At 27.9% G+C, this 11,105-nt stretch overlaps 1 long non-coding RNA gene and 2 pseudogenes across 1 annotated transcript in view; 1 reads left to right on the forward strand and 2 right to left on the reverse strand.

The window, feature by feature from the left end:
- LOC126306445 (NADH-ubiquinone oxidoreductase chain 5-like) overlaps positions 1-11,105 on the reverse strand; it is a 325,608-nt pseudogene that overhangs the window by 20,696 nt on the left and 293,807 nt on the right.
- LOC126306477 (uncharacterized) overlaps positions 1-11,105 on the forward strand; it is a 254,518-nt gene that overhangs the window by 14,450 nt on the left and 228,963 nt on the right. The gene's annotated exons all lie outside the window — the stretch shown is intronic.
- On the reverse strand, positions 5,978-7,185 carry LOC126306449 (NADH-ubiquinone oxidoreductase chain 5-like; annotated as a pseudogene).

Genomic DNA, 11,105 nt, shown 5'->3' on the forward strand with positions numbered 1-11,105 from the left:
TAAAATATCCCATGGGATGGGAAACAGAATTTATCCCATCAATAATAATTAGATCTAGACTATTATTAAAGATTGGAGCTGCACCTTTCCATTTCTGATTTCCAGAAGTTATAGGAGCATCAAGATGAAATAATTGTTTGACATTAATAACATGACAAAAAATCGCCCCAATAATGGTCTTATCTTATTGTATTCAATTAAGAACTTTTATTTGAACAATTATTATCTTAAGAATTATTATTGGGGCAATAGGAGGTTTAAATCAAACATCCTTACGACAACTTTTAGCATATTCATCAATCAGACATCTAGGTTGAATAATTAGATCATTAACAGTCAGAGAAAACATCTGAGAACTATACTTCATTATTTACTCACTATTAAGATTAATTATAGTTTTATTATTTAAGCAAATAAATTTATTTTTCATAAATCAAATTTATTCAGCCAGAAATATAAAAACCGAAATTAAATTCATAATATTCTTATCTTTATTATCTTTAGGTGGACTACCACCATTCCTTGGATTCTTACCAAAATGAATTGTAATACAATCATTAATAGAAAACAATATAACAACTATTATAACTATTATAGTTGTATTAACTACAATTACACTCTACTACTATATACGTATTAGATTCTCAGCTCTAATTATATCATACACAGAAAATTCGTGATCTATAAAGATAAAGTCCCAAAAATCAAGAATCATTCTTCCTATAACAGTAATAATTTCAACAATAGGATTGATTTCAACATCAACCTTAATTTCATTATACTAAGGACTTAAGTTAATCAAACTAATAACCTTCAAAGTTATAATTAAAAGAATAATCTTTTAGGCCTTAGTAAAATTTTACACCTCTAGAATTGCAGTCTAGAATCATAATTGAATATAAGACCTAAATATGATAAGAGAGAAAACATCTCATAAGTAGATTTACAGTCTACCACCTAAAATTCAGCCATCTTACCGCAAAAATGATTATTCTCAACAAACCATAAGGACATTGGTACTTTATACTTCATATTTGGAGCATGAGCAGGAATAGTAGGAACATCAATAAGAATACTTATTCGTGCTGAACTTGGCCAACCCGGATCTCTAATTGGGGATGACCAGATTTATAATGTTATTATTACAGCTCACGCATTCGTAATAATTTTCTTTATAGTAATACCTATTATAATTGGTGGATTTGGTAATTGACTTGTTCCACTAATAATTGGTGCACCAGATATAGCATTTCCACGAATAAATAATATAAGTTTTTGATTACTACCACCTTCACTAACCCTTCTTCTTACATCTTCTATAGTAGATAATGGTGCTGGTACAGGATGAACAGTTTACCCTCCTCTAGCAGGAGCTATTGCACACGGGGGTGCATCTGTAGATCTAGCTATTTTTTCACTGCACTTAGCAGGTGTATCATCTATTCTTGGTGCAGTGAATTTCATTACAACAGCAATTAATATACGATCAGAAAGTATAACTTTAGATCAAACACCTTTATTTGTATGATCTGTAGCTATTACAGCATTACTTCTCCTTCTTTCACTTCCAGTTTTAGCAGGAGCTATTACTATATTATTAACAGATCGAAATTTAAATACATCATTCTTTGACCCTGCAGGAGGGGGTGACCCAATTCTATATCAACATCTATTTTGATTCTTTGGACACCCAGAAGTTTATATTTTAATTCTACCGGGGTTCGGAATTATTTCACATATTGTATGTCAAGAAAGAGGAAAAATTGAATCATTTGGAACATTAGGTATAATTTATGCTATACTATCAATTGGACTAATAGGATTTATTGTATGAGCACATCATATATTTACAGTAGGAATGGATGTTGACACACGAGCATATTTTACATCAGCAACAATAATTATTGCTGTACCTACAGGAATTAAGGTATTTAGATGATTAGCTACATTATATGGAACTAAATTCAAGTTCAATCCACCATTATTATGAGCTCTAGGATTTATTTTCCTATTTACAATTGGTGGATTAACAGGATTAGTATTAGCAAATTCATCACTTGATATTGTATTACATGATACATATTATGTAGTAGCCCACTTTCATTATGTATTATCTATAGGAGCAGTATTTGCAATTATAGGAGGTGTCATTCAATGATATCCACTATTTACAGGATTAACTATAAATAATACATGATTAAAAATCCAATTTACAATTATATTCATTGGAGTAAATTTAACATTCTTTCCTCAACACTTCCTAGGATTAGCAGGAATACCTCGACGATACTCTGACTACCCAGACGCATATACATCATGAAACGTAGTATCAAGAATTGGGTCTACAATTTCTATTGTAGGAATCATTATATTCATTGTAATTATATGAGAAAGAATGATTACAAACCGAGCAATTATATTTAGAGCTAACATAAGAAGATCAACAGAATGACTACAAAATAACCCTCCTGCAGAACATAGTTACTCAGAATTACCATTAATCTCTAGATTCTAATATGGCAGATTAGTGCAGTAGATTTAAGCTCTACAAATAAAGTTTTGACCTTTTATTAGAAAATATTTATTAATGGCAACATGATCAAATTTATCTCTTCAAGATGGAGCTTCACCATTAATGGAGCAATTATCATTCTTTCATGATCATACTATGGTCGTATTATTATTAATTACAGTAATTGTAGGTTATGCCCTAAGTTATATATTATTTATTGCCTATACTAACCGTAATATACTTCATGGACATTTAATTGAAACAATCTGAACAGCTTTACCAGCAATTACATTAATTTTTATTGCCCTTCCATCATTACGACTATTATATTTACTTGATGATTCAGTAGATGCAATAATTACAATTAAAACCATTGGACGACAATGATATTGAAGATATGAATATTCAGACTTCATAGACGTAGAATTTGACACTTATATAACACCAGAACAAGACCTAGAAAATGATGGATTCCGACTACTAGATGTAGATAAACGAACAATCCTACCAATAAATACAGAAGTACGAGTATTAACAAGAGCATCAGATGTTCTACACTCATGAGCAGTTCCTGCATTAGGGGTTAAAATTGATGCAACGCCAGGTCGGTTAAATCAAGGAACATTCACAATAAATCGACCTGGATTATTCTTTGGACAATGCTCAGAAATCTGTGGAGCAAACCACAGATTTATACCAATTGTAATTGAAAGAACTTCAGTAAATTTATTTATTAAGTGATTATCTAAGATAATTTAAGGAGTTAGTTAAAATAAATAACATTAGAGTGTCAATCTAAAGTAACTAAAAAAAAATTAGTACACCTTGAAATTCATCAGATGACTGAAAGTAAGTAATGGTCTCTTAAACCAAATAATAGTAAATTAACGACTACTTCTGATGGGGAAATTATATCCAAATCCCTCAAATATCCCCTCTTATATGATTCTCACTATTCATTATATTTTCAGCAACATTAATCTTGTTTAATCAAATAAACTTCTTCTCATTTAAACCTAACCTTATTAAAAGAGCAGAAAAAGGAACAATTGAAATAAAAAACTTAAATTGAAAATGATAACAAATCTATTCTCAACATTTGACCCATCAACTAACATCTTTAATTTATCATTAAATTGAACTAGAACATTTCTACGACTATTATTAATCCCATCACTATTTTGACTTACACCATCACGAATTAACATTATCTGAAATAAACTAAATTTAACCTTACATAATGAATTTAAAACACTTCTTGGAACAAAATCATTTAATGGAGCAACATTCATTTTCATCTCAATTTTTATTATAATATTATTTAACAATTTCATAGGATTATTCCCTTATATTTTTACTAGAACAAGACATTTAGCATTAACATTTGCAATTGCCCTACCTATATGGCTAAGATTTATATTATTTGGACGAATTAACCATACTAATCATATATTTACACACCTTGTACCACAAGGTACACCGCCTGCATTAATATCATTTATAGTACTAATTGAAACAATTAGTAATGTTATTCGACCAGGTACATTAGCAGTACGGTTGGCAGCAAATATAATTGCAGGACACTTATTATTAACCTTATTAGGAAACACAGGACCATCTATAGCAATAAACTTAATCTCATTACTAATTATTGGACAAATACTTCTATTAATTCTAGAATCAGCAGTAGCAATAATTCAAGCCTATGTTTTCTCAATTCTAAGAACTCTATATTCTAGAGAAGTATATTAAACCTATGTTAACAACTCACTCAAACCACCCATTCCACTTAGTAGACTATAGACCTTGACCATTAACAGGAGCAATTGGAGCAATAGTCCTAGTATCAGGACTAGCAAAATGATTCCATCTATTTAATATTAACTTATTCATAATTGGATTTGGAATTACCCTACTAACTATAATTCAATGATGACGAGATGTAGTACGAGAAGGAACATATCAAGCATTACATACAGGATTTGTATCAATTGGATTACGATGAGGAATAATTTTATTTATTGCATCAGAGGTATTATTTTTCGTTTCTTTTTTTTGAGCATTCTTTAGAAGAAGATTAGCACCAACAATTGAACTAGGAATACTATGACCTCCAATAGGAATTCAACCCTTTAACCCTATACAAATTCCATTACTTAATACAGCTATTCTTTTAGCATCAGGAGTAACAGTAACATGAGCACATCATAGTTTAATGGAATCTAATCATACTCAAGCACTACAAGGATTACTCTTCACAGTGTTATTAGGACTATACTTTACAATTCTTCAAGCATATGAATATTGAGAAGCACCTTTTACCATTGCAGATGCAGTTTATGGATCAACATTCTTTGTTGCAACAGGATTCCATGGTTTACACGTAATTATTGGAACAATCTTTTTATCAACATGTCTACTTCGACACTCAATAAATCAATTTTCACCAAGACATCACTTTGGATTTGAAGCAGCAGCATGATACTGACACTTCGTAGACGTAGTATGATTAATCTTATATATCTCTATTTATTGATGAGGTAGATAATTGTTTTTCTAGTATAAATAGTACATTTGACTTCCAATCAGAAAGCTTGATATAAATCAAGAAAAACAATTCTAATTCTATCAACAAGAGTTTTCATTAGATTTATTATTCCAATAATAGTTATAATCCTGGCAACAACACTATCAAAAAAATTAATTAATGATCGAGAAAAAAGATCACCATTTGAATGTGGGTTTGATCCAAAAAGATCAGCACGAATACCATTCTCAATACGATTCTTCCTAATCGCAGTAATCTTTTTAATTTTTGATGTAGAAATTGCACTAATTCTACCAATTGTAATTATTTTTAAAACTTCAGACATTATAATCTGAACAGTATCAACAATATTTTTTATTCTAGTTCTATTAGGAGGACTATACCATGAATGAAACCAAGGAGCATTACAATGAGCAGAATAAAGGGTTGTAGTTAAATATAACATTTTGGTTGCATTCAAAAAGTATTGATATTATCAATCAACCTTAAATAGAATAAGAAGCGAAATATTGCAGTCAGTTTCGACCTGGAAGATTGGTATGTACTACCCTTATTCTTATTAATTGAAGCCAAAAAGAGGCGTATTACTGTTAATAATATAATTGAACTATAATAGTTCCAATTAAGGAAATGTAAAGCTAATATGAAAGCTGCTAACTTTTTATATTAGCGGTTAAACTCCGTTAACATTTCTAAAATTTACATAGTTTAAATAAAACATTACATTTTCACTGTAAAAATAATATATCTATATTTATAAATACTTAAAAGTAAAAATACTTCCTTAACATCTTCAGTGTCACGCTCTAATTATAAGCTATTTAAGTAAACGAAAATCAATATTACCAAAATAAATATTCAAAAAATAAAAGTTAAAAGATAAATCTTGAAATTAGAATCATATCAACCTTGAATATAACCAAATAAATAAATAAATAATCTATATAAACCTTGACCACCAAGTAATTCACCTCAACCATAATCAAATGACTTAGATGAATAATAACCTATTTTTAAAGGAATATATCTAATAAACTTAGTTGAAAGAAAAGGTATAAATCATATAGAACCAGCAAATCTAACAAAAGAAAGTATACTTAAAGAAAATAAATTATGAGAAAAATCAAAATTAGAAATAAGATAACCTAAATAAGCACCTAAAATAACAACTGTAATAGTTAAAAACTTTAAATAATAAGGTAAAGCAATCACATGAGGAATAGGAAAAATTAATCAAGATAAAAGACTACCACCAAAAACAGCAACAAACAATAGACCAATTATTCCAAATGAAATATAATAACCCTTATCATCAAAAGAAAATCTAGAATAAAAATTATTATCACCAGATATTGAATAATAAAACAAACGAAAAGAATAAGAAGCAGTTAAACCAGTAGAAACAAAATAAAGAAAAAAAATTAAACAATTAATTCATCTTAAACAAACCATCTCAAGAATTAAATCCTTTGAATAAAATCCCGCTAAAAAAGGTATTCCACACAAAGATAAACTAGAAACATTAAAACAAACTGAAGTTAAAGGTATGAAATTAACAATTGATCCTATAAAACGAATATCCTGAGAATCCTTCAAATTATGAATTATTGAACCTGCACATATAAATAATAATGCCTTAAATAAAGCATGAGCCAATAAATGAAAAAATGCAAGCTTTGGATAACCTATAGCCAAAATTCTTATTATTAAACCAAGTTGTCTTAAAGTAGAAAGAGCAATAATCTTCTTTAAATCAAACTCAAAATTAGCGCCCAATCCAGCCATAAATATAGTTATACAACCAATTAAAAGTAAAAATCAACCACAATTATAAGTAGCCAATATTGGTCTAAAACGAATTAATAAATGAACACCAGCAGTAACAAGAGTAGAAGAATGAACTAAAGCAGAAACAGGAGTAGGAGCTGCTATAGCAGCAGGAAGTCATGAAGAGAAAGGAATCTGAGCTCTCTTAGTTATAGCTGCTAAAACAATTAATATAGTAATGAGCTTTATTTCAAAAGAATTAGAAATAAAATCATAATAATAAATATAATTTCAACCACCAAAATTTAACATTCATGCAATAGAAATTAAAATAGCAACATCACCAATACCATTAGAAAGTGCAGTTAATATACCAGCACTATAAGATTTTACATTTTGATAATAAATAACTAAACAATAAGAAACTAAACCTAAACCATCTCAACCTAATAAAATTCTAATTAAATTAGGACTAATAATTAAAAAACCTATAGAAAGAATAAATATTAAAACAATAATAATAAAACGATTTATATTCTTTTCACCAGATATATAATCCTCTCTATAATAAATAACCAAAGAAGAAATATATATAACAAAAGATATAAAAATAAGAGATATTCAATCCAAAATTAAAGTTATAACAACTATAGAACCATTTAAATTGAAAAGCTCTCACTCAACAAAAACTCTATAATCAATTATTAAATAATAAATACCTAAAATAAAAATTATAGTTCTCGAAATAAACAAAGAAAAAAAACTCAAAGAACAAATAGAAAATAAATTCACGGCCTAAGATGAAAAACTTCATATCTTTGATTCCACAAAACAATATTTTTAATTAAAATACTTAAGCAAACTAAACAAAGAAATATTCACCCTTTAAACAGAGAATATTTAAAGGCAATCAATGTAAAAGTAAAAGATGATATTCACGAAAATAACCAAGAGAACAAGTATAAACACCAGAATAATAATTCCCATGCTGAGAATAAGAATATATATACAAAGTATAAACAGCTCTAAAAAAAGATAAAAAAATCAAAGCAAAGAATCTAAAAGAAGATCAAGATATAATTCTATTTAATAATCTAATTTCACCTACCAAATTTAAAGAAGGAGGAGCAGCCATATTTGATGATCTTAAAAGAAATCATCATAAAGCCATTCTTGGCATCAAATTAATTATACCCTTGTTAATTAATAATCTTCGTCTACCTAAACGTTCATAAATAATATTAGATAAACAAAATAAACCAGAAGAACATAAACCATGACCAACCATTAGAGAAAGAGAACCTACACAACCTCATCAATTCATAGTCATCAATCCACCAATAACCATTCTTATATGATCAACAGAAGAATATGCAATTAAAGACTTTAAATCAACCTGACGAAAACAAATAAATCTTACAATAACACCCCCAGATAAACCTAAAGACAATCAAAAATAATTAAACTTTAAACCCAAATAAGAAATAACCTTTATAACACGAAAAATACCATAACCACCTAACTTTAATAAAACACCAGCAAGAATTATTCTACATGAAATAGGGGCCTCTACATGAGCCTTAGGAAGTCATAAATGAACCAAAAACATAGGTATCTTAACTAAAAAAGCCAAAATTATAAATACATAAAACATAAAATAATAAGAACCAAAATCAACCAATAAAGGAAAATATAAAGTATTAGAAAAATCATAAACCTTAAATAAAACTAATAATAAAGGTAATCTAGCAACCAAAGTATAAAAAATTAAATAAACACCAGCCTGCAAACGCTCAGGTTGATAACCCCAACCCAAAATTAAAAGTAAAGTAGGAACTAATCTAGCCTCAAAAAAAATATAAAAAGAAAGAAGACTTAATCTAGCAAATGAACAATAAAGCATAATTATTAAAATCAAAACCATAAAAACAAAAAAAATTAGAATGATATGAACTTAAATAAACTGAACCTCTAGCAGTGATTATTAAAGAACAAATCCAAAAACTAAGTAAAATTAAACTAAAAGAAAAATAATCAATACCAAAATAATATCTAATTATATTCAAATCAGCATATGAATAAACACAAATTATAAAAACAAAACCCGACAGAAACATTAAAGAATGAACCAACCATCAACAATTATTTAATAAACAAAGAGGGATCAAAAAAAATAGCTATAAATAAATACTTTAACATAAAGATAAACCAAAAGAATTAAAAAAATCATTACCATGAGAACGAATTATTGAAACTAAAATAGAAAGACCTAAAGCACCCTCACAAACAGAAAAAACTAAAAAAATAACAGGAAAAAAATAATCATAATCAAACTCAATAAGAGAAACAATAACTAACATAAATAAAGAAAGAACAATATATTCTAATCTCAAAAGAACCATTAATAAATGTTTACGTTTAGAAGAAAAAACATAAACACCAGCAAAATAAATCAATAAAGAAGTAAAAATAGAGAATATAAACATTAGTTTTAATAGTTTAAAAAAAACGCCGGTCTTGTAAACCGGAAATAAGTCCAGCCCCCACTTTTAAAACTTCAGAGGTGGAAAAGCTTCCATCATCGGTCCCCAAAACCGGTATTTTAAATAAACTAACCCCTGAAATGATCAAAATAATAATTATATCATTATCAAATGTAATAAATATTAATTTTATTAAATTAAGACACCCAATATCAATAATGCTTTTTATTATCCTTCAAACCTTCCTAGTTGGATTAATAACAGGAACAATAATAGAAAGATATTGATTATCATATATTTTATTTTTAACATTTCTTGGTGGTATACTAGTATTATTTATTTACATTACAAGAATTGCATCAAACGAAATATTTCAGCCTAAATCAATCACTATAATTATTACATTAATAATGTGAGTATTTATCATATTAATATTAATTATTCTAGATATATCTATATTTATAGACTTTTTCAAAAACACCGAAACTATAAATATTGATAATTCAATCAATTATCAAGAAATAACAATATCTTTAGAAAAATTATATAATAGACCAACATTCATTATTACAATAATAATAATAATTTATTTATTTTTAGCACTACTAGCAGTTGTTAAAATCACCAATATTAATCAGGGACCTATTCGTAAAATAAGATAATTACTAATGAATAAACCCTTACGATTAAGACATCCTTTAATTAAAATTATTAATAACTCTTTAATTGACTTACCTGCCCCAACAAATATTTCATTTTGATGAAATTTTGGATCCCTATTAGGGTTATGTTTGGTAATTCAAATCGTAACTGGACTATTTTTAGCTATACATTATACATCAAATATTGAAATAGCATTCAGTAGTGTAGTACACATCTGCCGAGACGTAAATAATGGTTGAATTATCCGAACCTTACACGCAAATGGAGCATCTATATTTTTTATTTGTATTTACTTACATGTAGGACGGGGAATTTACTATGGATCTTATATATATATATATACATACCTGAATAATTGGTACAGTGATTTTATTTTTAGTGATAGCAACTGCATTTATAGGATATGTCTTACCCTGAGGCCAAATATCTTTTTGAGGTGCAACAGTAATTACTAATTTATTATCAGTAATCCCATACTTAGGAACAGATTTAGTCCAATGAGTATGAGGAGGATTCGCTGTTGATAATGCAACATTAAATCGATTCTTCACATTCCATTTTGTATTACCATTTATTATTGCTGCTATAGCAGCAATTCATTTATTTTTTCTTCACCAAACAGGATCTAATAATCCTCTTGGACTAAATGGAGATATTGAAAAAATTCCATTCCATCCATACTTTACCTTTAAGGATTCTATTACATTTGTAATAATAACATCATTATTAATTATACTATGTTTAATTAATCCTTACCTATTAGGAGATCCAGATAACTTTGTACCTGCCAACCCATTAGTAACACCAGTTCACATTCAACCAGAATGATATTTCCTATTTGCATATGCAATTCTACGATCTATCCCTAATAAGTTAGGAGGTGTTATTGCATTATTTTTATCAATTAGAATCTTAATAATTTTACCATTTTATAATAAAACACCATTCCGAGGCATTCAATTTTACCCTATTAATCAAATTTTATTCTGAATTATAGTAGTTGTTGTATGCTTACTAACGTGAATTGGTAAACGACCTGTTGAAGAACCTTATATTATAACAGGTCAAATCTTAACAATTATTTACTTCACATATTTCTTAATTAATGTCCATGTCGCAAACGCATGAGATA

This window comes from Schistocerca gregaria, unplaced genomic scaffold, assembly GCF_023897955.1.
Source record: "Schistocerca gregaria isolate iqSchGreg1 unplaced genomic scaffold, iqSchGreg1.2 ptg000333l, whole genome shotgun sequence".
In the NCBI taxonomy this organism is placed as follows: Eukaryota; Metazoa; Arthropoda; class Insecta; order Orthoptera; family Acrididae; genus Schistocerca; species Schistocerca gregaria.